Consider the following 6,914-nt stretch of genomic DNA (forward strand, 5'->3'; position numbering starts at 1 on the left):
TTTGCACATTTCATTATAATACCTTGCTTTGTCACCCCGAACTGCCCTTTGACATATGTTCAGCTCTTTAATTTCTTGATTTCTTCCTTTAGCTTTGGCTTCTAGGCACTCTGATACAATATTCAAAGTTTCATCTGACAGTCATCTTGGTCTTTTCTTCCTCTTCTGCCTTTGTAATGATTTTTTGCCTTCTTCATGGATGATATTCTTGATATCCTCCCACAGCTCATTTGGTCTTCCCTCATTGGTGTTCAAGACCTCAAGCCTGTTCCTGACAGAGCTGAACCTTGTGCTATCCTGCGCCATTCTCACCACCTCTGATATGCATGAGCCCACTGTTACAGTCACTGTGTCACTCTATCCTGTCTTCCTCTCTTTCTCTGACCTTGCCCTACCCACCATGACATGAAGACTAGCCCTTCCTGACAGCATGGTCAAACTATGTGAGGCAAAGTTTCACCAACCTTGCCTCTAAGGAGCACGTTGGTTGCACTTACTTCAAGTCAAACTTGTTTGTTCTTTTGACAGTCCTTGGAATATTCATTATTTTTCTCTAACAACCCAATTTAAAGGTATCAATTCTTCTTCTGCCATTCTTATTCACTGTCCAACCTTCAGATACATAGGAAACAATTGAGGGGGGAAAAACCTATCTATGAGAACCAAAATATGACATTGAGTTTATTCCACCTAAATTTCAAAGACTTCTCAAGAATAGGCTGGAGGCTTTGAATGCTAATGACTGAAGATCAAATAAGTTGTGAGACAACATTAAAAAATTACCTCCTTAAAAATTTTTTTTTAAAAATTACCTCCAACTCCTCTGCTTTTCATTGAGAACCTCCTGTTTCTAAATACCCACTATTTCTCTGATGAGAGTAGCTAACATCCTCTAAAAGTCGAGTCCCACAACTATTTTTTATTCTTATCTCTCACCATTCATCCATTTCATTTAGTCAAGATTGGCACAACTGAGTCTCTGAATCCAGCTTTCATCATTATGTTGATAAGAACACCTCTGTACTATTCAGTTCCAAAAAAAAAGTTTTAAAACACTGAAGAAGAAAAAAAATTGTCATCCATAGAGAAAGCTAAAGGTCATTGCAAAGACTGGGGAGAAAGAATAAAACCAAAATGGTTGTCAGAAGAATTTATTAAAATTTTATTAGAATGCCGAGAAGCAAACCAAAGGGAAGAAATACCGAAGTAAAAACATATGAATAGAAGACTTCAAAGGGCAGCTCGATAAAACAAAGCAAAATACAGTAACAAAATGTCCAAAGAGTTGGGGTTAGAAACAAAAAAGGAAGAACATGATTGGCATTCCTCAAACTGAAAGAATTTAAGAACAAACAAGAGCTTTGAGTTGCAATACTGAAGAATTCTATGGGCAAAATCTTGAATGATACAGGAAGCATCAAAAGAAGATGGAAAGAATACAAAGTCACTGTATCAGAGTCATTGGACCAAAAAGCTTTGGACAGCTTTGTGATCACAACATGGTTCCTAGGCCTATATAAATGTTATCTCCCTGTGGCCTACCAAGGAGATTAGATAGCATGCTAATAATTTAGATAAGGTAAATAGTGCCTTTTAAAAGGGAGTGTGAAAATAAGGTGAATAGACCACTAGTGTGACAACTAGTCAATTGTTTGAACCCATTAAGTTTAAAATGAGTGGGTTCAGAGACAGAAAATGGAAATAAAAAGAGAAAACAGAGAGTGCAGAACATCCTTTGGGTCAGAAATTCCAACGCGAGACAGAGCAAGGCTGAGGCTAGACTGAGACTCAGCAGCAATGGCAATAGCAGCTTGATGGAGAAAATAAGATTGCTTGGTCAAGAGTCCTGTTGAGACGTCCACCCAGTTGACTTTAAACTGACATACTGTGAAATTTAGAAACAGTGGGACTAGATCATGGGGAGCACTCCTTATCTCGGGAACTCAGCCAGTTCTTGGGAGGAGAAAATGTCCTTTTCCTTCTGGATTGGTCCTATTGCATACAAGGATAATAATCAGACCAAGTTGTTTGTACCATGCTATGAAGTGAGAGGTTTTCTTGATTGATATTGAGATCTAACCTGTGGAGTGTACACACTTGCCTGGGACTTTCCAGTCAGGATTTTGCATGGGTGTAACAGGACTTCCAAGATTGGGGACCAGATTTAAGTGCTTCCACAATTTGGTGATATATATTCTACTAATTCATATTTTACTAAGCAACTTATTTAGCATTTTTTATCTGTAATACACTCTGAGTGATTTTGTTTTCCCTTTGCAATCTTGATTGTTTTTTATTAATTTTAATGAAAGTTTACAGAAACTTAGGTTTTCCAGTCATTCATTGTTGCACTTTTCTCCCTGCCCACCCCCTGCCCCCTGCCAAGTCACTCTTCTCCTTGAAAAATAAAAGAAAAGGAGTGTCAGAGAAAGTGCGATTGGCACAGGACAGAGCAGAGTTAGGGCTGTTGTACATAGGGTCGCTATGAGTCACAAGTGACTCGACAGCACATAACAACAACAACAACTATCATTGTTATAAAATCTTTCCCCCTCAAGTTCACTCCACTGTGCAGCCTTCATTCTGTACTCCTGTCATGACAATAATACCCAATCATATATCCCTTTTGAACAGTTCTCTCCTTCATCTCTTTCAATGCAGTATTCATCATTCCTCCCCTCCTTTTCTGCCTTCCCTCAACCCCGATGTCAGTCCCGCTTTACAACAGTGACACTGCAATATTTGTCCTTTTGTGACTGAGATATTTAACTCAGCATAATGTCCTCCAGTGTCATCCATTTTGTATAATATTTCATGAGTTCCTTGTTTTTCAATGCTGCATAGTATTCCTTTGTGTGAATATACCAGAGCTTCTCTATCCATCCGTTTGTTGATGGGCACTTGGGTTGTTTCCAACTCTTTGCTACTGCGAACAAAGCCACAATACATACAGGTGTGCATATTTCTGCTTGGGTGGTGGTTAGGTTTCTTTAGGGTAAATTCTCAGTAATGGAATTGCTGGGTCAAATGGTATTTCTATTTGCAACTTTCTGAGAAAGCGCCATACAGCCTTCCATGGTGGTTGCACCATTTTATACTCCCACCAACAGTGAATAAGTGTTCCAATTTCTCCACAACCACGCCAGCATTTGATGCTTGCTGTTCTGTTAAATTTTCTTACTGGAGTGAGATGATAAAAAAAAATAATCTTGATTTTTAAGCAAAAATGGCAGGAGATCAGTGACAAAGCTGAGCTTGTCCTGCCACCCTAGGAGAGCCAGAGTCAAGAACATTGACCTAACCTGACTGAGAGAGTGGAGGGAAGGGTACACATAATTTGCAGAACTGAAAGAGCTTTTAAAGACTCCCTGGAGCATGTGGCAGGGCCCAGAGCCATGAGACCAAAGGTCAGAGAGAGGTCCACCCAAGAAGAAGCTGTCCTTATTGAACATCTGTGTCCTGGGTTCTTATGATCTGAATTGTAACCTGTTGTTTTTACGTGTCATCAAACGACCCTTTGTACAACAGCTCTTCACCTTGCCCTATTTTGAGCCAGTCTCACTGACTCTAACACACCTAATACCAGCACCCCAGTTTCTGTGTCAATCCATCTTATCTGGGATCTTTCTCTCCTGCACTGTACCTCCACCTTTCCAGGCATGATGTCATTCTCCTGGCCATGCACCCAGAGTATGTGAGATGCAGCTTCAAAATTCTTGTCTCAAGGCATAAACTTGGTTTTGTCCTCTCCAAGACAAATCTATTTGCTCTCCTGGCTATCCATGATATTTTCAGTACTCTTCTCCAGCTGTAAACTTCATGATTATGAGTATTGTCTGAGAGTTCTGTGTAGCCATTGCAGCAGATTAAAAGAACCAGCAGTACAGCAGCAAGAGTCATAGTAAGAACAATCAGTGAATGTGCAACCTCAGAGGAATCAACTCTGCACTGTTGATGTTCTTGATGGGAATTATTCCCCCCGTAGAGTTAGTGGAGTTCCCGTATGCCCATCACATGGTGTCACAGACACAAATCCTGATCAAGACATGCTTAAATGATGAATCTAATAAGAGATGGCTTAACAATCAGGAACGCCAAAGACCTAAATCTTCAAAGTATGTGTAAATAAACACAAATCCAGGGGAAAGTGAGTAAGATGGTCTATTTTAAACCATCACGTTAGAGAGAAGAAAACATCAAATCCCCTGTTTAAATCCTTACCCATAGATGATCCTCTCTCATTTGAACTAATGGGCTAAACTCATAGATGTTGTTAGGTACCATCCAGTCAAGTATGACTCATAGTGACCCTATGACCAGTTGACCTGTATCCTGCCCTATCCTGTTGTCATCTTTCTCATCTCTGACGCAGTAGAGCCCATTGCTGATGTCATCATGTGAATTCCTCTCATTGGAGGTCTTCCTCTACTTCACTGATCCTCCATTTTCCAAGCATGATGTCCCTTTGTGTTGCAGACCAAGGGTAAAGTAATTTTATAATTATTAATAATGAGACAAACAGCCAGGAATGAGATAGAGCAGAGAGCATAAAACAGGGGGCCAGCAGTTCTTGACTGAAGACCCCAAGTCATGTTTCTCTGTATATTTATTGATAATCTGGGGAAGCAAATAATAAAAGGAATTCCATGTAAATGAAGCCAAATTTTCCTCTGTTGTCAACCTAATGAACTAGCTCAGGAAGTATTTCCCAGGAAGTAACACTCCCTCTGTAGGGGGGTCCTACCTGCCTCCTGTCTGCAGGGAACAAATAGCTCATTTTCTGGGATCTGCCACAAGAGAAATCCTAACTTGTAAATCTGTAATTCCTTCAATTCCTGAACAAGGGTTTTCATATACTATTTGGTATAAAGTTTGGCTTCCCATATGTTTTCAAGGAATAGCTTTGCCTAGCTACATATCTCTCTTTAGTATACTGAATTCTTCCTTGTGCTTTGGCTTTTCTACGCTCCAGTGCAATATTCAGAGTTTCTTCTGACATCCATTTTGGTATTCTCTTCCTCTTCTGTCTTTGTAATGAACGTTTGTACTCTTCTTGAATGATACCCTTGATATCCTCCCACGACTCATCTGGTCTTCGCTGATTCGTGTTCAAGGCCTCAAACCTGTTCTTGAGATGGTTCTGAAATTCAGGTGGGATTGACTCAAAGTTATATTTTGATTCTCGTGGATTCGGTTTAATTTTCCTCCACTTCAGCTTGAACTTGCATATGAGTAGGTGGTGGTCTGTTACAACTGTTCCTCTTCCTTTGTATTTCCATACTCAGTTGCCCTTTCTGTCATTCTACATGTGTTCTGTTGTACATAGGGTTTTCAGAATCCCAGAACACTTGATCATACTAATGCAAAACTTACACTTGAACCAAGAGACAGTCATCAGAACAGAGCAAGGAAACACTGCATGGTTCAAAATTGGGAAAGGTGTATGCCAGGGATGTGTCCTGTCTCCATACCTTTTCAACCTGTATCAGAACAGATCATCTGGGAGGCTGGGATCTATGAGGAGAAATGCAGCATCAGGATTGATGGAGGATCTATCAACAATCTGCGTTATGCAGATGACACAATCCTGCTTGCTGAAACTGAGGAGGACCTGAAGAGCTTGCTGCTGAGGGTCAGGGACTGCAGCTTTCAATATGGATTGAGGCTCAATGTCAAGAAGATAATGATTCTCACCACTGGACCAACTGGCAACATCAGGATGGATGGTGAAGAGATAGAGATTGTTCACAGCTTTAGTCTGCTTGGCTCCACAATCAACACTCTTGGCACCAGCAGCCAGGAAATTAAAAGACATATTGCCATGGGAAAGTCTGCTGTTAGGGACCTCTCTAAAGTACTCAAGAGCAACATGTGTCTCTGGAGACTAAGGTGCGCTGGTACAGGCCACGGTCTTTGCAATCACTTGTTATGCGTCAGAGAGCTGGACAATGACCAGGGAGGATAGAAGGAGAACTGGTGCTTTTGAGCTTTAGTGTTGGGGAAGAGTGCTGAGAGTGCCATGGACTGCTAAGAAAACAAACAGATTCATCCTGGAGAGGGTTAAGCCTGGCTGCTCCTTAGAGGCAAGGATTCTGAGGCTTTGTCTGACATACTTTCGACATGTTGTAAGGAGGGACCAGCCCTTGGAGACAGACATCATGCTTGGGAGGGTGGATGGACAGCACATGAGGGGAAGGCCCTCTGTGAGGTGGATTGATTCAGTGACCGGGGTAATTGGGATTGGTGTGTCGAAGTCAGTGCAATTGGCATAGGACAGAGCAGAGTTTAGAGCTGTTGTACATAGGGTTGCTATGAGTTGCAAGCGACTCAACGGCACTTAACAACAACAGGCTACATATCTAAAGTGTGAAAGACAAAGCTTTGTCATTTTGCCTCCAAGGAACAGTGTCACTATCCATAAAAACGTTAGACAAGAAAATGTAATTGAATTGTTTCTGTGTTGCTAGACTCCCATAATGTTTAGCAGAACAGAAATACAAATTGGCAATAACAGGATTCAGAAAATACTAACAGAAAAAATTGCCCAAATACAAATTTATAGTTAGACTTCATGAAATGCATGATGTGCTCAACCACCTCAAATTGAAGATAGTGGAAACAACAGATGGGAAAAGTACATGTAGAAAGGCTTCAGATGTTAAAATCACAACAAAAAAGAAATATTAAATGTGTTAAACATGTTTTTAAATGAAAAGGTTTTGAAAATAGATGGTAAATAATAAAACATTAAAATGCAAAACTACTTTTGAAAAGAAGAAGTGTAGGAGTAAGGAAGAGAGTTTAAAAATACAGTCATTGATGGGTTCAATAATGTATACTGCACTGAAACAGAGGAGGGAGAAAACTGTTTAAAAGAGATATATAACTAGGTATTTCTGTCATCACAGGAGACT

The sequence above is a fragment of the Elephantulus edwardii genome, unplaced genomic scaffold, assembly GCF_000299155.1.
Source record: "Elephantulus edwardii isolate Elephantulus edwardi_28Jun2011 unplaced genomic scaffold, EleEdw1.0 scaffold00098, whole genome shotgun sequence".
Taxonomy (NCBI): domain Eukaryota; kingdom Metazoa; phylum Chordata; class Mammalia; order Macroscelidea; family Macroscelididae; genus Elephantulus; species Elephantulus edwardii.